General features: G+C 54.6%; 1 protein-coding gene across 3 annotated transcripts in view; it reads right to left on the reverse strand.

The window, feature by feature from the left end:
• Nucleotides 1–27760, reverse strand: part of mab21l3 (mab-21-like 3) — a 113532-nt gene that overhangs the window by 75202 nt on the left and 10570 nt on the right. Inside the window, exon 2 of one of the 3 annotated variants that reach the window (XM_059650299.1) lies at nucleotides 24585–24674. The exons of the other annotated variants lie outside the window; for them this stretch is intronic. The gene's annotated coding sequence lies outside the window, so the exon portion shown is untranslated. The remainder of the gene's footprint in view (nucleotides 1–24584; nucleotides 24675–27760) is intronic. 3 annotated transcript variants of the gene reach the window in all.

Here is a 27760-nt window from a genome sequence, read left to right on the forward strand (position 1 = left end):
TCTCCCTCTCACTATCTTCCAACTCCCTCTCCTGAGCCTTGAATCTGATCAAGCACTGGTGAATTGATTAAAAAGAAGCAGAAGGACAATTTCAAGTTGTGGTATTACTAAGGTAAGATGCAATTTGTAGAGGCAGCAATTGGGAAAGTCAGCAGCAACAGACAGGGTCAACCAGATGAGTTTTCAAGAGGGAGATTCAGCAAGGGGGAAGGCTGATAGTGACCTGAAGGATCAGAGAGAGGGAAGATCAGCCATGTCCAAAAAGGTTAGTGAGCAGGAGAGGTCATATCAAAATGGCTCTGATGGACAGCGCAACCCTCCAGTAAAAATGTTAACACAAATCTCCTAATGCCAACATAAATTCAGGACTCGTTAATTGTCTAACATTAATGCAAAAATACATAAAATGTGGCAACTTAATATGGAGAAACGCTGTACTGACAAGTGGCTGCGTTTTGTTGAGTTTCCACATTTAGTCAAGTTGAATATTTATTTTAAAAGGAAAGAGTTGCCAGATGTCATGTTCGATGTGAAAGTTAACTGTTGGTTGCATTTGTTAATGATCTTGGATATGAACAAAGATGTTACCAACTGTTTAGCAGAAACTGCAGCTGAATCCTGTTTTTGTATTTAAACAGGTTTTCTGAGCATTGCCATCCCAAGCAGCTGGTACTGAAATCAGAAGAGTTTAAGATGTAAGTGAGGAACCCTCAAGTTGGTGTACCATAAAATAAGATCATGGCTAAATCTCTATATCCATGACATTTTAGCTCACTATTCGCATGACATTCATTCTTCTAGACTCCAAAAAATATACAGGTACCTATTCCATTTTTTCCTTTAAAAGTTGGTTTGGTTATTATTTTTAGAATCCTCCAATTCTTCAGTCTTATAATTCTTTCTGCTCTAATGTAAGCCTTTTCCTTAAATCTGTTTTTTCATTAATTTACAAGATGTTGGCATCACTGGTTGAGCTAGTATTTGCTGCTCATGCTGATTGGTCCTTAAGATGATGGAGGTAAGCTGAATTCTTGAATTGGTGCAGTGCAAGGGGAAGAGGTGCACCAGCAATGAGTTTAGATTTTTGATCCATTGATTCAGTTGAGTTTCCACATTGGCAATTAAGATCAAACGTCATCATGAATTCAGAGTTACCTGAGAATGGAAGATAATAAAATGTGAGGCTGGATGAACACAGCAGGCCAAGCAGCATCTCAGGAGCACAAAAGCTGACGTTTCGGGCCGAGACCCTTCATCAGAGAGGGGGATGGGGTGAGGGTTCTGGAATAAATAGGGAGAGAGGGGGAGGCGGACCGAAGATGGAGAGAAAAGAAGATAGGTGGAGAGGAGAGTATAGATGGGGAGGTAGGGAGGGGATAGGTCAGTCCAGGGAAGACGGACAGGTCAAGGAGGTGGGATGACGTTAGTAGGTAGATGGGGGTGCGGCTTGGGGTGGGAGGAAGGGATGGGTGAGAGGAAGAACAGGTTAGGGAGGCAGAGACAGGTTGGACTGGTTTTGGGATGCAGTAGGTGGAGGGGAAGAGCTGGGCTGGTTGTGTGGAGCAGTGGGGGGAGCGGACGAACTAGGCTGGTTTAGGGGTGTGCTGGGGGAAGGGGAGATTTTGAAACTGGTGAAGTCCACAATGATAACCTAAACCAGCCCAGTTCGTCCCCTCCCCCGACTGCACCACACAACCAGCCCAGCTCTTCCCCTCCACCCACTGCATCCCAAAACCAGTCCAGCCTGTCTCTGCCTCCCTAACCGGTTCTTCCTCTCACCCATCCCTTCCTCCCACCCCAAGCCGCACCCCCATCTACCTACTAACCTCATCCCACCTCCTTGACCTGTCCGTCTTCCCTGGACTGACCTATCCCCTCCCTACCTCCCCACCTATACTCTCTCCACCTATCTTCTTTTCTCTCCATCTTCGGTCCGCCTCCCCCTCTCTCCCTATTTATTCCAGAACCCTCACCCCAGCCCCTCTCTGATGAAGGGTCTAGGCCCGAAACGTCAGCTTTTGTGCTCCTGAGATGTTGCTTGGCCTGCTGTGTTCATCCAGCCTCACATTTTATTATCTTGGATTCTCCAGCATCTGCAGTTCCCATTATCTCTGATACTATTTTACCTGAGAATGGCATTGCTGAGGTTGGCATGGGCAATTAGTAGTTCCAGGCTAGTGGCAAGATTAGTTTTGTATTCAGCAAGTTGGAATGAAATTGTAAGAACTTGAACAATACAAAGCATGAGAAATAGATGTAATCTATGAATCTGCTTGCCAGAGTGTTGAATTATTCAATGCTTGCGATCGTGTTTCCAGAGTAGAATCAAATTGAATTTGCTTAAGTGTCACATATATTTTCAAAGAAGTGTCATCTAAAAACTGAAAAATTACTTATCTGGTGATTTTGTGTGCATGTAAAAGCACAACACAAACAGTTTGTTAGGGAGACGAATGTTCAATCTGTTTGAGCATAATGATCAAAGCTATTAATACACTCTAGCACCGAAAAATCAATCACCTCCAGCCCTCTAGACATGACAGTCGCAGTGTTCAATACTGTGTTCCAAATTCTCTCCAACCAGAAGAGACTCTGAACACTACTATTTTGAAGAGATATCTAAAGGACAAAATTAAAAAGAGAACAAGCTGCATAATTACTGAATATATAGTGTAACATGTAAGTGATGGGAGGCACTCAATTATTTACGGTAAAAACTGTACAGTGTGTCAGTCAAAAATGAATTAGTCACTGGAATCAGCAGGGAGCTATAGCATTATCAGAGTTTATAAAACTCAATTCTGAGCTGTAAAGGGAAAGTAGAAGGTTCTAAAGCTTGGCACAATCCTGCTCCTTGTGCAGAGATTGCTGTAATCCAGACTCTCTAGCTTTCAGCCAATTCCAGCTCAGCCCCAAGTGCTATATGTAATAATTGCCAGAATGGGGAATGTCATGAATGTACGAGTAGAAGGTAGAGTGCGTAACCATGACCAGAAGCATTGCCTAATGCTGATTTGGTGCTTGACCCACATTTGGGCCTTGTCAGTCCTATTAATTACATTTTATTAAAGTTTCCAGTAATCACAAATTCAGCGACATGATAGTGAGTTTTGAGAAGATTTGTAGCTCAGGTTGAGGTACTGGATGTGAGTTTGCTCGCTGAGCTGGAAGGTTCGTTTTCAGACATTTCATCACCTTTTTTTTATTCGAAAAAATATACTTTATTCATAAGATGTACAAAAAATAAAACATATTTACACACCTACCCAGTCATGCAAGCCACTCCGGGTTACCCGGGGGTACGTACACCAACTAAAGGAAAAAAACAAACAAAGAAGAAAAAAGAACAAAGCAAAGAAAATACCCCGGCAGTCGTCTCCCCGCACAGTCCCAGTTGGCCCCCTGACTAGTTGGGGAAGGCGCCAGCTGGGCCCAGTTACCAGATAGGGCCCTTTTTTCTATTCTGGATGAGGGGTTTCATACCGTGGTCTTTCCCCACCGCGCCTTGGCGGCAGCTGCCCCAAGCTTTAGCGCGTCCCTCAGCACGTAGTCCTGGACCTTGGAGCGCGCCAGTCTGCAACACTCGGTCGGTGTCAGTTCTTTCAGCTGGCAGACCAGCAAGTTGCGGGCAGACCAAAGAGCATCTTTCACCGCATTGATGGTCCTCCAGGCGCAGTTGATGTTGGTCTCGGTGTGCGTCCCGGGAAACAGCCCGTAGAGCACGGAGTCCCGCGTCACGGAGCTGCTCGGGACGAACCTCGACAAATACCACTGCATCCCCCTCCAGACCTCCTGCGCATAGGCACACTCCAGAAGGAGGTGATCGACAGTCTCGTCCCCCCGCAGCCACCTCGAGGGCGGCGTGCGGTGGTGCAGAGATTCCGGGCATGCATAAAGGATCTCACTGGCAGAGCCCCTCTCACTGCCAGCCAAGCAATGTCCTTGAGCTTGTTTGAAAGTTGTGGCGATGAGGAATTCTGCCAAACGACTTTGGCAGTCTGCGAGGAACCACACGACGGGATCCACCCTCTCCTTTTCCCGAAGGGTCTCAAGGATACTATGTGCTGACCACTGCCTGACTGCCTTGTGGTCAAAGGATTTCCTTTCAAAAATTTATACACGAAGGACAGGTGCTACGGAACGGTCCAACTACTCGGAGCGTTCCGCGGCAACGAGACCAGGCCCATCCTTCGCAACACCAGGGACAGGTAGAACCTCAGTAAGTAGTGACACTGGTGTTTGCGTACTGAGGATCTATGCACAGCTTGATGCAGCCGCACACAAAGGTAACCGTCAGGGCGAGGGTGGCGTTCGGTACGCCCTTTCCCCCATTTTCCAGGTCTTTGTACATGGTGTCCCTGTGGACCTGGTCCATCCTCGACCCCCAAATGAAGTGGAAGATGACCCGGGTGACCGCAGCGGCGCAGGTCCAGGGAATAGGCCAGTACCGAAAGTCCCTCGCACCTGACAACCAGGTTCCTACCCGCGATGGAGAGGGACCGGAGCGTCCACCTGCCCAGCTTCTGCTTCAGTGATAATAGGAATTGCAGATGCTGGAGAATCCAAGACAATAAAATGTGACGCTGGATGAACACAGCAGGCCAAGCAGCATCTCAGGAGCACAAAAGCTGACGTTTCGGGCCTAGACCCTTCATCAGAGAGGGGGATGGGGTGAGGGTTCTGGAATAAATAGGGAGAGAGGGGGAGGCGGACCTAAGATGGAGAGAAAAGAAGATAGGTGGAGAGAGTATAGGTGGGGAGGTAGGGAGGGGATAGGTCAGTCCAGGGAAGACAGACAGGTCAAGGAGGTGGGATGAGGTTAGTAGGTAGATGGGGGTGCGGCTTGGGGTGGGAGGAAGGGATGGGTGAGAGGAAGAACAGGTTAGGGAGGCAGAGACAGGTTGGACTGGTTTTGGGATGCAGTGGGTGGAGGGGAAGAGCTGGGCTGGTTGTGTGGTGCAGTGGGCGGAGCGGACTAACTGGGCTGGTTTAGGGGTGCGGTGGGGGAAGGGGAGATTTTGAAACTGGTGAAGTCCACATTGATACCCACCGCATCCCAAAACCAGCCCAGTTCGTCCCCTCCCCCCACTGCACCACACAACCAGCCCAGCTCTTCCCCTCCACCCACTGCATCCCAAAACCAGTCCAACCTGTCTCTGCTTCCCTAATCTGTTCTTCCTCTCACCCATCCCTTCCTCCCACCCCAAGCCGCACCTCCATCTCCTACCTACTAACCTCATCCCACCTCCTTGACCTGTCCGTCTTCCCTGGACTGACCTATCCCCTCCCCACCTCCCCACCTATGATCTCCTCTCCACCTATCTTCTTTTCTCTCCATCTTCGGTCTGCCGCCCCACCTCTCCCTATTTATTCCAGAACCCTCTCCCCATCCCCATCTTTGATGAAGGGACTAGGCCCGAAACATCAGCTTTTGTGCTCCTGAGATGCTGCTGGGCCTGCTGTGTTTATCCAGCCTCACATTTTATTGTCCCAGCTTCTGCTTAAATTTGGTGATACGCTCCTCCCAAGTCTTAGTGCATGCCCCAGCTCCACCGAACCAAACACCCAGCACCTTCAGGTAGTCTGTCCTGACGGTGAAGGGGATGAAGGAGCGGTCGTCCCAGTTCCCGAAGAACATGACCTCGCTCTTACCCCTATTGACTTTGGCACCCGAGGCCAGTTCAAACTGGCCGCAGATGTCCAACAGTCTACTCACCGACCGACGATCGGTGAAGAAGACGGCGACATCGTCCATGTACAGGGAGGTCTTGACCTGAAGGCCTCCACTGCCTGGGATATTCACGCCCTTCAGGCTCACATCCTTCCAGACGGACGCGGCGAAGGGCTCCACACAGCACACGAACAAGGCAGGAGAGAGCGGGCAGCCCTGCCTGACTCCAGATCTGACGGGAAAACTGTCCGATTCCCACCCGTTGATCGAGACTGCACTAACGATGTTGATGTAGAGCAGCCGGATCCAATTGCGGATGCCCTTCCCAAACCCCAATTTGGAGAGAACGTCCCTCACGTAAGCATGACAGACCCTGTCGAAGGCCTTCTCCTGGTCCAGGCTGAGGAGGCAGGTATCCACCCGCCTGTCCTGTACGTAGGCGATCGTATCCCTGATGAGCGCGAGGCTCTCAGCGATCTTCCTGCCTGGCACAGCACAGGTTTGGTCAGGGTGAATCACCGACTCCAGGACAGACCTGACCCGGTCGGCTATGACCTTTGGCCAGGATTTTGTAGTCCACGTTCAATAGTGAAATGGGACGCCAATTCTTAATTTCTTCCCTCTCCCACTTCCTTTTGTAAATGAGGGTGATGATGCCCTTCCTCATGGACTTGCACATTTCCCCTGCCTGAAGTGCACTATCGTACACCTCCAGCAGGTCCTGGCCAACCAGGTCCCACAGAGCGGAATACAGCTCGACCGGTAAGCCGTCGCTCCCGGGAGTCCTATTCCTCTCCAAGGACTTGAGGGCTCCGGTCAGCTCGTCCAGGGATATCGGCCGGTCCAGCCACTCCCTCGTGCCGTCGTCTAAGACCTCCGTGATAGACGACAGGAATGACTCGGAGGCCGTGCTGTCCGGGGGCTTCGTGTCGTACAGTCCGGCATAGAAGGATCTGCTGATCCTCAAAATGTCGGGCCGAGACGACGTAACCGAGCCGTCGTCCTCCTTCAGCCGGCTAAGCACAGAGCTCTCTTTGTGCACCTTCTGAAAGAAGAAACACAAGCACGTCTCATCCTCCTCCACGGAGCGGACCCTGGACCGGAAGATTATCCTGGAGGCCTCCGCAGCGAAGAGCGAGGCTTGCTGGCCCCTCACCTCGCGGAGGTCCTCCGTGACATTGACGCCCATCAACTGCAGAAGGAGCAGGTTCTGCACCCTTTTCTGGAGTCGCGACAGCTTTCCCCGCCTCTCTCTCGCCTTCCGAATGCCTTTGAGGGCAAAGAACCTCTTGATGCTCTCCTTCACCGTCTCCCACCAGTCGCCCGGAGACTCAAAGAGGGGTTTCACGGTTCTCCAACCGGTGTACTCCCTCTTAAGCTCTTCGATGTTCTCTGGGGTCAACAGAGTCGTGTTGAGCTTCCACGTCCCCTTGCCGGCCGGCTGGTCATCTTGTAAGTGACAGTCGGCCAGCAGGAGGCAGTGGTCAGAGAAGAACACCGGCTCAACGCCGGTGGGCCTGACCGAGAACGCCCGTGATACAAACAGGAAATCTATCCTTGAGCAAATAGACCCGTCTGGCCGCGACCAGGTGTACCTCCGCTGCGCTCCGTCTGCAGGGGCGCTGAAGACGTCGACCAGCTTGGCGTCCTTCACCACGCCCATCAGGAATCCGCCTAGGATGACTGGCCTGGACGTAGCCAGCAGGGGTGGAAGCCGCTGCAGGACGGCCAACCGCTCACTCCGTACCGCTGGGGTGTACATGTTGATCAGCCTCAGGGGAGCGTTCCTGTCGGTGACGTCAGCCACTAGGAGGCGCCCCGCCCACCACCTCCTGAACTTGAGAGATGGTGAAGTTGCACCCCCGCAGCAGAATAGCCAGGCCCGAGGAGCGACAGTCGTTACCCCCTGACCAGATCGAAGGCCCACAGGTCCAGGCGCCGGACCATTTCCCATACCTGCTGAGGTGCGGTATCCCGCACTCCTGCAGAAACAGGAGGTCCGCCTTGACGGTGGTCAGGTAGGCCAACGTGGACACGCATCTTGCGGTGGACTTGACGCTGCACACCTTAATGCTCACAACTCATACCCCCATTGTGGGCAGTGACCGCAGTACCCTCCCCAAATCCAAGGTCCAGCCCCTCCATCTGTCCCATCATGCCCATTGCTCGGGCTAACTGCTGGACGCTCTCCGGGCTCAGGAAACCGTCCGTGCTGCCTTCCGGGTGGCCTCCCCCCATCGGGGGTACGGAGGCAGGAGAGTCCGGCTCTGGGTCAGGCTGGGGACGCTCTGTCTCCTCCTTCCCGCCTGGAAGTTCCGGGGGGCCCTCCAGTGCCCCAGCGGCACATGACTGGGTGTCGGAGGGAGCCTCAGGATGCCTCCCATCACCTGGAAGCGGGGTGCTGCTTTCCTTCCCCCTCGAGATCTTTAACTTCTGCTTCGAGTGGGCCCTCTCCGAATCCCCCTCGTCAGAGGAGCTCTTATAGCCCCCCTGTAGCTGCCACTTCCTGCCTGATGGTTGCGATTCCTGGGCCCGCTAACGCATCTGCCTCCTCGCTTTCTGGACCATCGTTCATTCCCCTGGGTCACCTGTCACCGCCTCCATCGACTCCGGGTTGTCGGGGGGGGGAGCGGAGCCTGCAGGGGCGCTTTGCTGGCCCCGGGCCCATTCTGCGGGGCTGGGCCCTCCTGCACGACCTGGCCCTCCTGCATGGCCTGGCTCTCCTGCACATTAGTGGGGTCCTTGCTGGGCCCTGGTGCTTTCCTCTCCTCCGGGGGGGCTGGCCCCGCATTGCCCCTGACGGCGACCTGGGCATAGGTGGTCCCCCGCCACGGGCATGCCCTATAGAGGTGGCCCGCTTCCCCGCAAAGGTTGCAGCTTTTCTCTCGTGGGCAATCCTTTGCAAGGTGTCCCTCCTCCCTGCAGTTCCTGCAGATGGTGGCTTTGCAGTCGGCCGCCATGTGACCTGACCTACCACAGGCATGGCAGACTTTAGGTTGGCCTGCATAGGTCAGGTAGCCCTTGCTGGTGATGTCATTTCCTGTTCTTTTTCTCAGGGGATGGTGGATGGTACATGAATGACATCACCAATGCAGGAAATGACATCACCAACCCAAGGAAACCTAACCAGATAAATAGAAAGCGGGACATAACACCAGCCCTTCGTCGGAGGCTCACTGTTGATGTCACCTAGAATGGTGACGAAACATCTGGGAACAAACCTTCAAGCTCAGTGAACCAGCTTACATCTGGAACAAAATAAAGACCCACTCTTCTGTGGACCGAGAGGACGAGAGTGCTATCTTGGAGGTGAAAGGAGGACGTCGGGTTGGCTGTGCACCCTCGCGACCAGTGGATCTTAATGCTGGCTTCGGCCTAACGCTGGTTCAGGGGAGCAGCCAACCTGCAACGATGGCTGCGGCAAGTGCTCGTGCCCCAGGTCAGGGGGTCCGGAACACCATCCGTGTTTCTGTAAAGAAGGTGGGTGAAGGTGCACCTGTGGACCGCACCTTCTTCGTGAAGAGCGTCCTGTTGGACTGTTGTGGGTTCGCTGCTGCGGACATTTACCGCCTGCAGGATTTCCCCGGAGGGGGTTTTTACGATGTGACCTTCCGGAGTGCCAAGCTTTGCGAGCGCTTCCTGGAGGTTTTCAAGGAGAAAGGAGGTGAGGGCCCCCTCTCTGTATTGACCGCTGTCCCACTGTTTGTGATGCCAGCACAGAGGAGCCGTATGGTGACTGTACACATGTACAACCCGCATGTGCCAGCAGTTGATGTCCTGACCTTCCTCGGAAGGTATGTGAAGGTGGAAGGGGACCTAACTGACATCGTGGACCCCTTTGGCATCTGGACGAGTAAGAGGCAGGTCAAGGTGACGCTGAGGATGGGCGCAGACGGGAATGTCGCACACCCACCGTCCAGCTTCGCGATCGGCGGGAGCAGGGGCTACCTGACCTATGCAGGGCAACCTAAAGTCTGCCATGCCTGTGGTAGGTCAGGTCACATGGCGGCCGACTGCAAAGTCACCATCTGCAGGAACTGCAGGGAGGAGGGACACCTGGCAAAGGATTGCCCACGAGAGAGAAGCTGCAACCTTTGCGGGGAAGCGGGCCACTTCCATAGGGCATGCCCGCGGCGGGGTACCACCTACGCCCAGGTCGCCGGCAGGGGAAATGCGGGGCCAGCCCCCCCGGAGGAGAGGAAGGCACCAGGGCCCAGCAAGGACCCCACTAATGTGCAGGAGGGCCAGGCCGTGCAGGAGGGCCCAGCCCTGCAGGATGGGCCCGAGGCCAGCAAAGCACCCCTGCAGGCTCCGATCCCCCCCGACAACCCGGAGCCAATGGAGGCGGTGACAGGCGACCCAGGGGAGTGGACTACAGTCCGGAAAGTGAGGAGGAAGGTGCGTCGACGGGCCCAGGAACCGCAACAATCAGGAGGGAAGAGACAGCTACAGGGGGGCTATAAGAGCTCCTCTGACGAGGAGGATTCGGAGAGGGCCCACCCGAAGCAGAAGTTAAAGGTCTCGAGGGGGAAGGAAAGCAGCACCCCGCTTCCAGGTGACGGGAGGCGTCCTGAGGCTCACTCCGACACCCAGTCAAGCGCCGCTGGAGCACTGGAGGGCCCCCCGGAACTTCCAGGCGGGAAGGAGGAAACAGCACGTCCCCAGCCTGATCCGGAGCCGGACCCTCCTGCCTCCGCACCCCTGACGGGGGGATGCCACCCGGAAGGCAGCACAGACGGTTTCCTGAGCCCAGAGAGCGTCCAGCAGTTAGCCCGGGCAATGGGCATGAAGGGACAGATGGAGGGGCTGGACCTTGGACTTGGGGAGGGTACTGCGGTCACTGCCCACAATGGGGGTACGAATTGCGAGCATTAATGTGCGCAGCGTCAAGTCAACCGCGAGATGTGTGTCCACATTGGCCTACCTGACCACCATCAAGGCGGACCTCCTGTTTCTGCAGGAGTACGGGATACCGCACCTCGGCAGGTACGGGAAATGGTCCGGCGCCTGGACCTGTGGGCCTTCGATCTGGTCGGGGGGTAACGACTGTCGCTCCTCGGGCCTGGCTATTCTGCTGCGGGGGCACAACTTCACCATCTCTCAAGTTCAGGAGGTGGTGGGGGGGCACCTCCTAGTGGCTGATGTCACCTACAGGAACGCTCCCCTGAGGCTGATCAACGTGTACGTCCCAGTGGTACGGAGTGAGCGGTTGGCCGTCCTGCAGCGGCTTCCACCCCTGCTGACTACGTCCAGGCCGGTCATCCTAGGCGGAGACTTCAACTGCATCATTGATGCAGATGGAAGATCCGGCGTGGGGACAGCGGGTGGGGGGATTCAACTGGGCGTCACGTCCAGATTCCTGATGGGCACGGTGAAGGACGCCAAGCTGCTCGACGTCTTCAGCGCCCCTGCAGACGGAGCGCAGCAGAGGTACACCTGGTCGCGGCCAGACGGGTCTATCCGCTCAAGGATAGACTTCCTGTTTGTGTCACGGACGTTCTCGGTCAGATCCACTGGTGTCGAGCCGGTGTTCTTCTCTGACCACTGCCTCCTGTTGGCCGACTGTCACTTACAGGACGACCAGCGGCCGGCAAGGGGACGTGGAAGCTCAACACGACTCTGTTGACCCCAGAGAACGTCGAGGAGCTTAAGAGGGAGTACGCCGGTTGGAGAACCGTGAAACCCCTCTTTGAGTCTCCAGGCGACTGGTGGGATACGGTGAAGGAGAACATCAAGAGGTTCTTTGTCCTCAAGGGTGTTCGGAAGGCGAGAGAGAGGCGGGGAAAGCTGTCGCGACTCCAGAAAAGGGTGCAGAACCTGCTCCTTCTGCAGTTGATGGGGGTCGATGTCACGGAGGACCTCCGCGAGGTGAGGGGCCAGCAAGCCTCGCTCTTCGCTGCGGAGGCCTCCAGGATAATCTTCCGGTCCAGGGTCCGCTCCGTGGAGCAGGACGAGACGTGCTCGCGTTTCTTCTTTCAGAAGGTGCACAAAGAGAGCTCTGTGCTTAGCCGGCTGAAGGAGGACGACGGCTCGGTGACGTCGTCTCGGCCCGACGTTTTGAGGATCAGCAGATCCTTCTATGCCGGACTGTACGACACGAAGCCCACGGACAGCACGGCCTCCGAGTCGTTCCTGTCGTCTATCACGGAGGTCTTAGACGACGGCACGAGCGAGTGGCTGGACCGGCCGATATCCCTGGACGAGCTGGCCAGAGCCCTCAAGTCCTTGCAGAGGAATAGGACTCCCGGAAGTGATGGCTTACCGGTCGAGCTGTATTCTGCTCTGTGGGGCCTGGTCGGCCAGGACCTGCTGGAGGTGTACGATAGTGCGCTTCGGGCAGGGGAAATGTGCAAGTCCATGAGGAAGGGCATCATCACCCTCATTTACAAGAGGAAGGGGGAGAGGGAAGAAATTAAGAATTGGCGTCCCATTTCACTTTTGAACGTGGACTACAAAATCCTGGCCAAGGTCATTGCCAACCGGGTCAGGTCTGTCCTGGAGTCAGTGATTCACCCTGACCAAACCTGTGCTGTGCCGGGCAGGAAGATCGCTGAGAGCCTCGCGCTCATCAGGGATACGATCGCCTACGTACAGGACAGGCGGGTGGACACCTGCCTCGTCAGCCTGGACCAGGAGAAGGCCTTCGACAGGGTCTCTCATGCTTACATGAGGGACGTCCTCTCCAAATTGGGGTTCGGGGAGGGCATCCGCAATTGGATCCGGCTGCTCTACGCCAACATCGTTAGCGCAGTCTCGATCAACGGGTGGGAATCAGACAGTTTTCCTGTTAGATCTGGAGTCAGGCAGGGCTGCCCGCTCTCTCCTGCCTTGTTCGTGTGCTGTGTGGAGCCCTTCGCCGCCTCCATCAGGAAGGACGTGAGCCTGAGGGGCGTGACTATCCCAGGCAGCGGAGGCCTTCAGGTCAAGACCTCCCTGTACATGGATGATGTCGCCGTCTTCTTCACCGATCGTCGGTCGGTGAGTAGGCTGTTGGACATCTGCGGCCAGTTTGAACTGGCCTCGGGTGCCAAAGTCAATAGGGGTAAGAGCGAGGTCATGTTCTTCGGGAACTGGGACGACCGCTCCTTCATCCCCTTCACCGTCAGGACAGACTACCTGAAGGTGCTGGGTGTTTGGTTTGGTGGAGCTGGGGCATGCACTAAGACTTGGGAGGAGCGTATCTCCAAATTTAAGCAGAAGCTGGGCAGGTGGACGCTCCGGTCCCTCTCCATCGCGGGTAAGAACCTGGTTGTCAGGTGCGAGGGGCTTTCGGTACTGTTGTATGTGGCGCAGGCCTGGCCTATTACCTGGACCTGCGCCGCTGCGGTCACCCGGGCCATCTTCCACTTCATTTGGGGGTCGAGGATGGACCGGGTCCGCAGAGATACCATGTACAAAGACCTGGGAAATGGGGGAAAGGGCGTACCGAACGCCACCCTCGCCCTGATGGCTACCTTTGTGTGTGGCTGCATCAAGCTGTGCGTAGATCCTCAGTACGCAAACACCAAGTGTCACTACTTACTGAGGTTCTACCTGTCCCTGGTGTTGCGAAGGATGGGCCTGGCCTTGTTGCCGCGGAACGCTCCGAGTAGTTGGACCGTTCCGTACCACCTGTCCTTCGTGGAGAAATTTTTGAAAGGAAACACCTTTGACCACAAGGCGGTCAGGCAGTGGTCAGCATGTCGTATCCTCGAGACCCTTCGGGAAAAGGAGAGGGTGGATCCCGTCGTGTGGTTCCCCACGCAGACTGCCAAAGTCGTTTGGCAGAATGCCTCATCGCCAGAACTTTCAAACAAGCACAAGGACATTGCTTGGCTGGCGGTGAGAGGGGCTCTGCCAGTGAGATCCTTTATGCATGCCCGGAATCTCTGCACCACCGCACGCTGCCCTCGAGGTGGCTGCGGGGGGGACGAGACTGTTGATCACCTCCTTCTGGAGTGTGCCTATGCGCAGGAGGTCTGGAGGGGGATGCAGTGGTATTTGTCGAGGTTCGTCCCGAGCAGCTCCGTGACGCGGGACTCCGTGCTCTACGGGCTGTTTTCCGGGGACGCACACCGAGACCAACATCAACTGCGCCTGGAGGACCATCAATGCGGTGAAAGACGCTCTTTGGTCTGCCCGCAACTTGCTGGTCTGCCAGCTGAAAGAACTGACCCCGACCGAGTGTTGCAGACTGGCGCACTCCAAGGTCCAGGGCTACGTGCTGAGGGACGCGCTAAAGCTTGGGGCAGCCGCCGCCAAGGCGCGGTGGGGAAAGACCACCGTATGAGCCCCCTCGTCCAGAAAAGGGAAAAGAATCCTATCTGGTAACTGGGCCCAGCTGGCGCCTTCCCCAACTGGTCAGGGGGCCAACTGGGACTGTGCGGGGTGACGACTGCCGGGGCGGCTTCTTTGCTTTGTTTTTTTTTCTCTGTTTTGTGTTTTTTTTTCCCTTTTGTTGGTGTACGTACCCCTGGGTAACCTGGAGTGGCTTGCATGACTGGGTAGGTGTATAAATGTTTTATTTTTTGTACATTCTATGAATAAAGTATATTTTTTCAAATAAAAAAAAAAGGTGACAAAACATCTGGGGACATACCTTACAGCTCAGTGAACCAGCTTACATCTCGAACACAATAAAAACCCACTCTCTTGTGGACTGAGAGGACGAGACTGCTGTCTTGGAGGTGAAAGGAGGACGTCGGGTTGGCTGTGCACCCTCGCGACCAGTGGATCTTAATGCTGGCTTCGGCCTAACGCTGGTTCAGGGGAGCAGCCAACCTGCAACGATGGCTGCGGCAAGTGCTTGTGCCCCAGGTCAGGGGGTCCGGAACACCATCCGTGTTTCTGTAAAGAAGGTGGATGAAGGTGCACCTGTGGACCGCACCTTCTTCGTGAAGAGGGTCCTGTTGGACTGTTGTGGGTTTGCTGCTGCGGACATTTACCGCCAGCAGGATTTCCCCGGAGGGGGTTTTTACGATGTGACCTTCCGGAGTGCCAAGCTTTGCGAGCGCTTCCTGGAGGTTTTCAAGGAGAAAGGAGGTGAGGGCCCCCTCTCTGTATTGACCGCTGTCCCACTGTTTGTGATGCCAGCACAGAGGAGCCGTATGGTGACTGTACACATGTACAACCCGCACGTGCCAGCAGTTGATGTCCTGACCTTCCTCGGAAGGTATGTGAAGGTGGAAGGGGACCTAACTGACATCGTGGACCCCTTTGGCATCTGGACGAGTAAGAGGCAGGTCAAGGTGACGCTGAGGATGGGCGCAGACGGGAATGTCGCACACCCACCGTCCAGCTTCGCGATCGGCGGGAGCAGGGGCTACCTGACCTATGCAGGGCAACCTAAAGTCTGCCATGCCTGTGGTAGGTCAGGTCACATGGCGGCCGACTGCAAAGTCACCATCTGCAGGAACTGCAGGGAGGAGGGACACCTTGCAAAGGATTGCCCACGAGAGAGAAGCTGCAACCTTTGCGGGGAAGCGGGCCACTTCCATAGGGCATGCCCGCGGCGGGGTACCACCTACGCCCAGGTCGCCGGCAGGGGAAATGCGGGGCCAGCCCCCCCGGAGGAGAGGAAGGCACCAGGGCCCAGCAAGGACCCCACTAATGTGCAGGAGGGCCAGGCCGTGCAGGAGGGCCCAGCCCTGCAGGATGGGCCCGAGGCCAGCGAAGCACCCCTGCAGGCTCTGATCCCCCCCGACAACCCGGAGCCAATGGAGGCGGCGACAGGCGACCCAGGGGGGTGGACAACAGTCCGGAAAGCGAGGAGGAAGGTGCGTCGACGGGCCCAGGAACCGCAACAATCAGGAGGGAAGAGGCAGCTACAGGGGGGCTATAAGAGCTCCTCTGACGAGGAGGATTCGGAGAGGGCCCACCCGAAGCAGAAGTTAAAGGTCTCGAGGGGGAAGGAAAGCAGCACCCCGCTTCCAGGTGACGGGAGGCGTCCTGAGGCTCACTCCGACACCCAGTCAAGTGCCGCTGGAGCACTGGAGGGCCCCCCGGAACGTCCAGGCGGGAAGGAGGAAACAGCACGTCCCCAGCCTGATCCGGAGCCGGACCCTCCTGCCTCCGCACCCCTGACGGGGGGATGCCACCCGGAAGGCAGCACAGACGGTTTCCTGAGCCCAGAGAGCGTCCAGCAGTTAGCCCGGGCAATGGGCATGAAGGGACAGATGGAGGGGCTGGACCTTGGACTTGGGGAGGGTACTGCGGTCACTGCCCACAATGGGGGTACGAATTGCGAGCATTAATGTGCGCAGCGTCAAGTCAACCGCGAGATGTGTGTCCACGTTGGCCTACCTGACCACCATCAAGGCGGACCTCCTGTTTCTGCAGGAGTGCGGGATACCGCACCTCGGCAGGTACGGGAAATGGTCCGGCGCCTGGACCTGTGGGCCTTCGATCTGGTCGGGGGGTAACGACTGTCGCTCCTCGGGCCTGGCTATTCTGCTGCGGGGGCGCGACTTCACCATCTCTCAAGTTCAGGAGGTGGTGGGGGGGCGCCTCCTAGTGGCTGACATCACCTACAGGAACGCTCCCCTGAGGCTGATCAACGTGTACGCCCCAGCGGTACGGAGTGAGCGGTTGGCCGTCCTGCAGGGGCTTCCACCCCTGCCAGGGCGGGTCTATCCGCTCAAGGATAGACTTCCTGTTTGTGTCACGGACGTTCTTGGTCAGATCCACTGGTGTCGAGCCGGTGTTCTTCTCTGACCACTGCCTCCTGTTGGCCGACTGTCACTTACAGGACGACCAGCCGGCCGGCAAGGGGACGTGGAAGCTCCACACGACTCTGTTGACCCCAGAGAACATCGAGGAGCTTAAGAGGGAGTACACCGGTTGGAGAACCGTGAAACCCCTCTTTGAGTCTCCAGGCAACTGGTGGGAGAATGTGAAGGAGAACATCAAGAGGTTCTTTGTCCTCAAGGGTGTTCAGAAGGCAAGAGAGAGGCGGGGAAAGCTGTCGCGACTCCAGAAAAGGGTGCAGAACCTGCTCCTTCTGCAGTTGATGGGGGTCGATGTCACGGAGGACTTCCGCGAGGTGAGGGGCCAGCAAGCCTCGCTCTTCGCCGCGGAGGCCTCCAGGATAATCTTCCGGTCCAGGGTCCGCTCCGTGGAGCAGGACGAGACGTGCTCGCGTTTCTTCTTTCAGAAGGTGCACAAAGAGAGCTCTGTGCTTAGCCGGCTGAAGGAGGACGACGGCTCGGTGACGTCGTCTCGGCCCGACGTTTTGAGGATCAGCAGATCCTTCTATGCCGGACTGTACGACACGAAGCCCACGGACAGCACGGCCTCCGAGTCGTTCCTGTCGTCTATCACGGAGGTCTTAGACGACGGCACGAGGGAGTGGCTGGACCGGCCGATATCCCTGGACGAGCTGGCCAGAGCCCTCAAGTCCATGCAGAGGAATAGGACTCCCGGAAGTGATGGCTTACCGGTCGAGCTGTATTCTGCTCTGTGGGGCCTGGTCGGCCAGGACCTGCTGGAGGTGTACGATAGTGCGCTTCAGGCAGGGGAAATGTGCAAGTCCATGAGGAAGGGCATCATCACCCTCATTTACAAGAGGAAGCGGGAGAGGGAGGAAATTAAGAATTGGCGTCCCATTTCACTTTTGAACGTGGATTACAAAATCCGGGCCAAGGTCATTGCCAACCGGGTCAGGTCTGTCCTGGAGTCGGTGATTCACCCTGACCAAACCTGTGCTGTGCCGGGCAGGAAGATCGCTGAGAGCCTCGCGCTCATCAGGGATACGATCGCCTACGTACAGGACAGGCGGGTGGACACCTGCCTCGTCAGCCTGGACCAGGAGAAGGCCTTCGACAGGGTCTCTCATGCTTACATGAGGGACGTCCTCTCCAAATTGGGGTTCGGGGAGGGCATCCGCAATTGGATCCGGCTGCTCTACGCCAACATCGTTAGCGCAGTCTCGATCAACGGGTGGGAATCAGACAGTTTTCCTGTTAGATCTGGAGTCAGGCAGGGCTGCCCGCTCTCTCCTGCCTTGTTCGTGTGCTGTGTGGAGCCCTTCGCCGCCTCCATCAGGAAGGTCGTGAGCCTGAAGGGCGTGACTATCCCAGGCAGCGGAGGCCTTCAGGTCAAGACCTCCCTGTACATGGATGATGTCGCCGTCTTCTGCACCGATCGTCGGTCGGTGAGTAGGCTGTTGGACATCTGCGGCCAGTTTGAACTGGCCTCGGGTGCCAAAGTCAATAGGGGTAAGAGCGAGGTCATGTTCTTCGGGAACTGGGACGACCGCTCCTTCATCCCCTTCACCGTCAGGACAGACTACCTGAAGGTGCTGGGTCTTTGGTTTGGTGGAGCTGGGGCATGCACTAAGACTTGGGAGGAGTGTATCTCCAAATTTAAGCAGAAGCTGGGCAGGTGGACGTTCCGGTCCCTCTCCATCGCGGGTAAGAACCTGGTTGTCAGGTGCGAGGGGCTTTCGGTACTGTTGTATGTGGCGCAGGCCTGGCCTATTACCTGGACCTGCGCCGCTGCGGTCACCCGGGCCATCTTCCACTTCATTTGGGGGTCGAGGATGGACCGGGTCCGCAGAGATACCATGTACAAAGACCTGGGAAATGGGGGAAAGGGCGTACCGAACGCCACCCTCGCCCTGACGGCTACCTTTGTGTGTGGCTGCATCAAGCTGTGCGTAGATCCTCAGTACGCAAACACCAAGTGTCACTACTTACTGAGGTTCTACCTGTCCCTGGTGTTGCGAAGGATGGGCCTGGCCTCGTTGCCGCAGAACGCTCCGAGTAGTTGGACCGTTCCGTACCACCTGTCCTTCGTGGAGAAGTTTTTGAAAGGAAACACCTTTGACCACAAGGCAGTCAGGCAGTGGTCAGCACGTAGTATCCTCGAGACCCTTCGGGAAAAGGAGAGGGTGGATCCCGTCGTGTGGTTCCCCATGCAGACGGCCAAAGTCGTTTGGCAGAATGCCTCATCGCCAGTACTTTCAAACAAGCACAAGGACGTTGCTTGGCTGGCGGTGAGAGGGGCTCTGCCAGTGAGATCCTTTATGCATGCCCGGAATCTCTGCACCACCGCACGCTGCCCTCGAGGTGGCTGCGGGGCGGACGAGACTGTTGATCACCTCCTTCTGGAGTGTGCCTATGCGCAGGAGGTCTGGAGGGGGATGCAGTGGTATTTGTCGAGGTTCGTCCCGAGCAGCTCCGTGACGCGGGACTCCGTGCTCTACGGGCTGTTTCCGGGGACGCACACCGAGACCAACATCAACTGCGCCTGGAGGACCATCAATGCGGTGAAGGACGCTCTTTGGTCTGCCCGCAACTTGCTGGTCTGCCAGCTGAAAGAACTGACCCCGACCGAGTGTTGCAGACTGGCGCACTCCAAGGTCCAGGCCTACGTGCTGAGGGACGCGCTAAAGCTTGGGGCAGCCGCCGCCAAGGCGCGGTGGGGAAAGACCACCGTATGAGCCCCCTCGTCCAGAAAAGGGAAAAGAACCCTATCTGGTAACTGGGCCCAGCTGGCGCCTTCCCCAACTGGTCAGGGGGCCAACTGGGACTGTGCGGGGTGACTACTGCCGGGGCGGTTTCTTTGCTTTGTTGTTTTTTTTCTGTTTTGTTTTTTTTTTCCTTTAGTTGGTGTACGTACCCCCGGGTAACCCGGAGTGGCTTGCATGACTGGGTAGGTGTATAAATGTTTTATTTTTTGTACATTCTATGAATAAAGTATATTTTTTCAAATAAAAAAAAAAGGTGACAAAACATCTGGGAACAAACCTTTCAGCTCAGTGAACCAGCTTACATCCGGAACAAAATAAAAACCCACTCTCTTGTGGACTGAGAGGACGAGAGTGCTGTCTTGGAGGTGAAAGGAGGACGTCGGGTTGGCTGTGCACCCTTGCAACCGATGGATCTTAATGCTGGCTTCGGCCTAACGCTGGTTCAGGGGAGCAGCCAACCTGTGCTCGTGCTCGTGCCCCAGGTCAGGGGGTCCGGAACACCATCCGTGTTTCCGTGAAGAAGGTGGATGAAGGTGCACCTGTGGACCGCGCCTTCTTCGTGAAGAGGGTCCTGTTGGACTGTTGTGGGTTTGCTGCTGCGGACATTTACCGCCTGCAGGATTTCCCCAGAGGAGGTTTTTACGATGTGACCTTCCGGAGTGCCAAGCTTTGCGAGCGCTTCCTGGAGGTTTTCAAGGAGAAAGGAGGTGAGGGCCCCCTCTCTGTATTGACCGCTGTCCCACTGTTTGTGATGCCAGCACAGAGGAGCCGTATGGTGACTGTACACATGTACAACCCGCACGTGCCAGCAGTTGATGTCCTGACCTTCCTCGGAAGGTATGTGAAGGTGGAAGGGGATGTAACCGACATCATGGACCCCTTTGGCATCTGGACCAGTAAGAGGCAGGTCAAGGTGATGCTGAGGATGGGCGCGGACAGGAACATTGTACACCCACCATCCATCTTCGTGATCGGTGGGAGCAAGGGCTACCTGACCTGTGCAGGGCAACCTAAAGTCTGCCATGCCTGTGGTAGGTCAGGTCACGTGGCGGCCGACTGCAAAGCCACCATCTGCAGGGAGGAGGGACACCTTGCAAAGGATTGCCCACAAGAAAAAAGCTGCAACCTTTGTGGGGAAGCGGGCCACCTCTGTAGGGCATGCCCGCGGTGGGGGACCACCTACGCCCAGGTCGCCGGCAGGGGCAATGTGGGGCCAGCCCCCCCGGAGGAGAGGAAGGCTCCAGGGCCCAGCAAGGACCCCACTAATGTGCAGGAGGGCCAGACCGTGCAGGAGGGCCCAGCCCCACAGGATGCGCCCGAGGCCAGCAAAGCACCCCTGCAGGCTCCGATCCCCCACCAACAACCCGGAGTCAATGGAGGCGGTGACAGGCGACCCAGGGGAGTGGACGATGTTCCGGAAAGCGAGTTGGAAGGTGAGTCGGTGGGCCCAGGAACCGCAACCATCAGGCGGGAAGAGGCAGCTACAGGGGGGCTATAAGAGATCCTCTGATGAGGGACATTCGGAGGGGGCCCGCCCGAACCAGAAGTTAAAGATCTCAAGGGAGAAGGAAAGCAGCACCCCACTTCCAGGTGATGGGAGGCCTGACCCAGAGCCGAACTCTCCTGCCTCCATACCCCTGACGGGGGGAGGCCACCCGGAAGGCAGCATGGACGGTTTCCTGAGCCCGGAAGCGTCCAGTAGTTATCCCGGGCAATGGGCATGAAGGGACAGATGGAGGCACCGGACCTTGGACTTGGGGACGGTACTGCGGTCACTACCGACAATAGGGGTACGGGTTGCGAGCATTAATGTGCGCAGCGTCAAGTCCACCACAAGATGTGTGTCCACGTTGGCCTACCTGACCACCATCAAGGCGGACCTCCTGTTTCTGCAGGAGTGCGGGATACCGCACCTCGGCAGGTACGGGAAATGGTCCGGCGCCTGGACCTGTGGGCCTTCGATCTGGTCGGGGGGTAACGACTGTCGCTCCTTGGGCCTGGCTATTCTGCTGCGGGGGCACAACTTCACCATCTCTCAAGTTCAGGAGGTGGTGGGGGGGCGCCTCCTAGTGGCTGACATCACCTACAGGAATGCTCCCCTGAGGCTGATCAACGTGTACGCCCCAGCGGTACGGAGTGAGCGGTTGGCTGTCCTGCAACAGCTTCCACCCCTGCTGGCTACGTCCAGGCCGGTCATCCTAGACGGAGACTTCAACTGCCTCATCGATGCAGATGGAAGATCCGGCGTGGGGACAGCGGGTGGGGGAAGTCAACTGGACGTCACGTCCAGATTCCTGATGGGCACGGTGAAGGACGCCAAGCTGCTCGACGTCTTCAGCGCCCCTGCAGATGGAGCGCAGCGGAGGTACACCTGGTCGCGGCCAGACGGGTCTATTCGCTCAAGGATAGACTTCCTGTTTGTGTCACAGGCGTTCTCGGTCAGGTCCACTGGTGTCGAGCCGGTGTTCTTCTCTGAAAACTGCCTCCTGCTGGCCGACTGTCACTTACAGGATGACCAGCTGGCCGGCAAGGGGACGTGGAAGCTCAACACGACTCTGTTGACCCCAGAGAACGTCGAGGAGCTTAAGAGGGAATACGCCGGTTGGAGAACCGTGAAACCCCACTTTGAGTCTCCGGGCGACTGGTGGGAGACGGTGAACGAGAACATCAAGAGGTTCTTTGTCCTCAAGGGTGTTTGGAAGGCGAGAGAGAGGCGGGGAAAGCTGTCGCCACTCCAGAAAAGGGTGCAGAACCTGCTCCTTCTGCAGTTGATGGGGGTCGATGTCACGGAGGACCTCCGCGAGGTGAGGTGCCAGCAAGCCTCACTCTTCACCGCGGAGGCCTCCAGGATAATCTTCCGGTCCAGGGTCCGCTCCGTGGAGCAGGACGAGACATGCTCGCATTTCTTCTTTCAGAAGGTGCACAAAGAGAGCTCTGTGCTTAGCCGGCTGAAGGAGGACGACGGCTCGGTGACGTCGTCTCGGCCCGACATTTTGAGGGTCAGCAGATCCTTCTATGCCGGACTGTACAACACGAAGCCCACGGACAGCACGGCCTCTGAGTCGTTCCTGTCGTCTATCACGGAGGTCTTAGATGACGGCATGAGGGAGTGGCTGGACTGGCCGATATCCCTGGACGAGCTGACCGGAGCCCTCAAGTCCTTGGAGAGGAATAGGACTCCCGGAAGCGACGGCTTACCGGTCGAGCTGTATTCCGCTCTGTGGGACCTGGTTGGCCAGGACCTGCTGGAGGTGTACGACAGTGCGCTTCGGGCAGGGGAAATGTGCAAGTCCATGAGGAAGGGCATCATCACCCTCATTTACAAGAGGAAGGGGGAGAGGGAAGAAATTAAGAATTGGCGTCCCATTTCACGATTGAACGTGGACTACAAAATCCTGGCCAAGGTCATAGCCAACCGGGTCAGGTCTGTCCTGGAGTCAGTGATTCACCCTGACCAAACCTGTGCTGTGCCGGGCAGGAAGATCGCTGAGAGCCTCGCGCTCATCAGGGATACGATCGCCTACGTACAGGACAGGCGGGTGGACACCTGCCTCGTCAGCCTGGACCAGGAGAAGGCCTTCGACAGGGTCTCTCATGCTTACATGAGGGACGTCCTCTCCAAATTGGGAGTTTGGGGAGGGCATCCGCAATTGGATCCGGCTGCTCTACACCAACATTGTTCGTGCAGTCTCGATCAACGGGTGGGAATCGGACAGTTTTCCTGTCAGATCTGGAGTCAGGCAGGGCTGCCCGCTCTCTCCTGCCTTGTTCGTGTGCTGTGTGGAGCCCTTCGCCGCATCCATCAGGAAGGACCTGAGCCTGAAGGGCGTGACTATCCCAGATAGCGGAGGCCTTCAGGTCAAGACCTCCCTGTCGCCACCTTCTGCACCGATCGTCGGTGGGTGAGTAGGCTGTTGGACATCAGCGGCCAGTTTGAACTGGCCTCGGGTGCCAAAGTCAACAGGGGTAAGAGCGAGGTCATGTTCTTCGGAACTGGGACGACCGCTCCTTCATCCCCTTCACCGTCAGGACAGACTACCTGAAGGTGCTGGGTGTTTGGTTCGGTGGAGCTGGGGTGTGCACTAAGACTTGGGAGGAGCGTATCACCAAATTGAAGCAGAAGCTGGGCAGGTGGACGCTCCGGTCCCTCTCCATCGCGGGTAAGAACCTGGTTGTCAGGTGCAAGGGGCTTTCGGTACTGTTGTATGTGGCGCAGGCCTGGCCTATTCCCTGGACCTGCGCCGCTGCAGTCACCCGGGCCATCTTCCACTTCATTTGGGGGTCGAGGATGGACCGGGTCCGCGGGGACACCATGTACAAAGACCTGGAAAATGGGGGAAAGGGCGTACTGAACACCACCCTCGCCCTGACGGCTACCTTTGTGTGCGGCTGCATCAAGCTGTGCGTAGATCCTCAGTACGCAAACACCAAGTGTCACTACTTACTGAGGTTCTACCTGTCCCCGGTGTTGCGAAGGATGGGCCTGGTCTCGTTGTCGTGGAACGCTCCGAGTAGTTGGACCGTCCCGTACCACCTGTCCTTCGTGGAGAAATTTTTGAAAGGAAACACCTTTGACCACAAGGCCGTCAGGCAGTGGTCAGCACGTAGTATCCTCGAGACCCTTCAGGAAAAGGAGAGGGTGGATCCTGTCGTGTGGTTCCCCACGCAGACTGCCAAAGTCGTTTGGCAGAATGCCTCATCGCCAGAACTTTCAAACAAGCACAAGGACATTGCTTGGCTGGCGGTGAGAGGGGCTCTGCCAGTGAGATCCTTTATGCATGCCCGGAATCTCTGCACCACCGCACGCTGCCCTCGAGGCGGCTGCGGGGGGGGGGGGGGGGGAGACTGTTGATCACCTCCTTCTGGAGTGTGCCTATGCACAGGAGGTCTGGAGGGGGATGCAGTGGTATTTGTCAAGGTTCGTCCCGAGCAGCTCCGTGACGCGGGACTCTGCTCTACGGGCTGTTTCCCAGGACGCACACCGAGACCAACATCAACTGCGCCTGGAGGACCATCAATGCGGTGAAAGACGCTCTTTGGTCTGCCCGCAACTTGCTGGTCTCCCAGCTGAAAGAACTGACCCCGACCGAATGTTGCAGATTGGCGCATTCCAAGGTCCAGGAGGTGCGGTGGGGAAAGACCATGGTATGAAACCCCTCGTCCAGAATAGAAAAAAGGGCCCCATCTGGTAACTGGGCCCAGCTGGCGCCTTCCTCAACTAGTCAGGGGGCAAACTGGGACTGTGCGGGGTGACGACTGCCGGGGTATTCTCTTTGCTTTGTTTTTTTTTCTTCTTTGTTTTGTTTATTTTTCCTTTTATTTGGTGTACGTACCCCCTGGGTAACCCGGAGCAGCTTGCATGACTGGGTAGGTGTATAAATATGTTTTATTTTTTGTACATCTTATGAATAAAGTATATTTTTTCAATTTTAAAAAAAAGTGACAAAATGTCTGAAAACTAACCTTCCAGCTCAACGAGCAAACTCACATCCAGCTACATGAGGTCCACCAATATCATTCCCAATAGCACTATATAAAGGGATCACCATAAGACTGCAGGAAAGAAACAATAGAACATGAGTAATACTTGGAAATGAAGTTACTGGTCACACTGGAGCACCTTTTGAAGTATACAGGATGAATGGGGAAATGATGCCTTAATCACCAGTTTTACTGGTTTATCCTCCTTCGAAATTCTGATCACCTTTGCCACTACACAGTACTTTGTTTTATATTGTTGGAGGAATACAAGAAAGTGTTTGGATTCGGAAGGGAGCTGCAGTTCAACAAGGGGGCCAGAGGAGTTCTGAGCTTTCTGTCAGCAGAACGACAATTTATACAAGTTATAATCCCTACTGGACTGCAAAACAATAGACAAATGGAGGACAGGCCTGATTTACTGTAGAGGCATGGGTTCATGTATATGCTAATAATCAAATGAGTAAATACTGATATAATCAAAGGGAGCTCCTCTGATGCTGCTTGGCCTGCTGTGTTCATCCAGCTTCACACTTTGTTATCTTGAATTCTCCAGCATCTGCAGTTCCCATTATCTCTGAGCCAGGCTGCATGTCACCCAGATAGAATGGAGTAGGCACATTGCTTACTATGAGGACATGGGTGTTAAAGAAAACAGTACTAGCCTATGTCAGAGTAACTCACAGAGTAACAGAAATCTAGTTGAGCCATAATTCGTAGGGAAAAAGAAGGCAATGATCTGAGAATATGGTAGCGTTGTTGGAGGCTGGAGTTTAGAATAATTGATGCCACAGATTTGAAGGCCGCAGGTAGAAACCGAGAATCGTGGATTTAGAGGTTGAAGCTTGACATTGCAAAGAAGAAAGAAGCAAAAAAAGAAAAATCTTGTTCCAAGCCACAAAGTGAACCAGTAAGGACGTTCAAAACTACTCTAATAGCCACTTTTACTTCCCTGGTCTTTCGGAAACATTGAAGGAGGCGGTAAGAACAGTGGTGGAAGCTTGAGAACTGTGAGTTTGAAAGGCACTGAACAATTTCAGGCATATAGGGCAAGGAACCGAAATGACAAGCCTGTACACTTCTGTATCTCATTGGGCCCAAAGCAGATGGTGACACGGTGAGGTAAGGACTATAGGGGTATATTTGATGCCTAATCTGATAACTGAACAAGTGGGGCTTAACCAAAGAAGGCAGAGACTAGGAGAATCCACAAATTCATTTACAAATGGCTCACACAGATGAGCTAATAGATGCAGCTATGGAGGCTTGAAAGATTATCTTGGCATGCTTGATGAAGTGTTATTAAATTTCTTGCAAATTAGAGATGATTTAACTTTCGAACAGGCTGTTCACATGAAGTGGGTAAAGCTGCAGAAACAGAACTGTGCCATACTTCAGGGAGACTCTAAGGTTCGAAGAGGTCCAACAACTATGTGAGCCCAAAGTTAGGAGCCCTATTCATTGGGAAACCAATGAAAAAGTCCACACAAATAACTGAAAGGTTTGGAACCATCCTTTGAACCATTTTGAAATCAGCCTGATGTGGCACCACAGTGTCTCATTGCAGAGTCAGTAAGGGAACTTTACAGAGAGACAACTGGTGGCAACTTTAATTTGGGGGTTAAAACACCTCATGTGAGGGGCAAAGTTGAGAAGGTGGTAATTTTCATGGTAAGCTGATGTCGGAATTGAACCCACCCTGCTCGCATCACTTGCAAAGCAGCTGTCCAGTGAACTGAGCCAACCGACATCTAGATAAAGGCTTTATTTCATCTATTAATTGCATCTATTTCTCAAGCTTTGTATTATTAAAGATCTTAAGATTAAACAATTTTATGGATCTAAACATCCATCTTCCTTCAATTTTTACTTCACTTGTGGAAGCTGGGCCAGCATTTATCGCACATCCCTAGTTGTCTTGAGAAGGTGGTGGTGAGCTGCCTTCTTGAACCGCTGCAGTCCTTTAAAAAAAGAAAGCTGGAACATGCTTCCAACAAATAGAATGCAGGAAATTGAACTATAGACACTGAAGTTGAAGATATCCTAGCAGAAGTATGAGATTCTGGCCAATAGAACTGGAAATCAAAGGATTCCAGAGAGAATTTAAACCTGGCACAGGGACCAGAATCACAGACTTAGTGGATAATTTAGGACAGAAATTAAGAGAAAAATTCTGTTAGACAGTCATGACATTTTGGAACAGTGCCTCAGAAGGTTTGTAGAAGTGTGCCATTAAATACTTTTAAGGAGTATGTAGATAGATTCTCGTGAGTCAGTGGAATCAAAGGTTATCATGATTATATGGGAATATGGAACATCGAATGCAAACAGAGCAGCCATAATCTTATTGAATAGTTGAACAGACCTGAGGGACTGACTGGTCTAATTCTGCTCCTATTTTTGTATATTTGTATAATTCCCAACTGAGGAGAGACACTCGTTCTGCAGGATGTACAGTCTTACTTGCAGATGTAATTTGCAAATGATCGAGGCTCCAGAGCAGATTCCTGTAGGGTCCTGCATAACTTTTCCTGCCAACCCATGTATGCGTACACTGTTTTGTATTAATCAGCCAATCTTTTATCCATGATAGTATGTTATTCCCTGCACCATGAGTTTTTAATTTCTGCAATAATTTGATGTGGTATCACAGTCGGTGGCTTCTAGAAATCAAAATGCAATGCATTTACAGGCTCTCCTTTGTTTACTTGACAAAACCATACTGAGTTTTCCCAATTATCTTGAGTTTTTCTAAACATGCAGCTACAATTGTTTTAATGATCAATCCTAAAGCCAACCGCATGACAGACATCAGGTTAACCTGCCTATAGTTTCCTGGTACCTTCCCTCCTTGAAAGAATGGGTTATATTTTGTGATTTCCTGTCTGAAGGAATTATTCCTCAATTGAGGGAAGTTTGGAAAATTAACACCAATGTATCCACTGGCCCATTATCTATCCTTTTTAAGACCCCAAGATGAAGTCTATCTGCATCTGGAGACTTGACAGCTCCATCAATTTACTACGTATCACCTCCTGATTTACTGCTAACACTGGAATTTTTTTGTATCTTGTATTTTGAAGATGGAAGCAAAATACTTGTTAATTTAATCTATCTTTTCCTTTATTATCTGCTTTTAACTACCTATTATCAGTCTCTAG

Source organism: Stegostoma tigrinum, chromosome 12 (assembly GCF_030684315.1).
Source record: "Stegostoma tigrinum isolate sSteTig4 chromosome 12, sSteTig4.hap1, whole genome shotgun sequence".
NCBI lineage: Eukaryota > Metazoa > Chordata > Chondrichthyes > Orectolobiformes > Stegostomatidae > Stegostoma > Stegostoma tigrinum.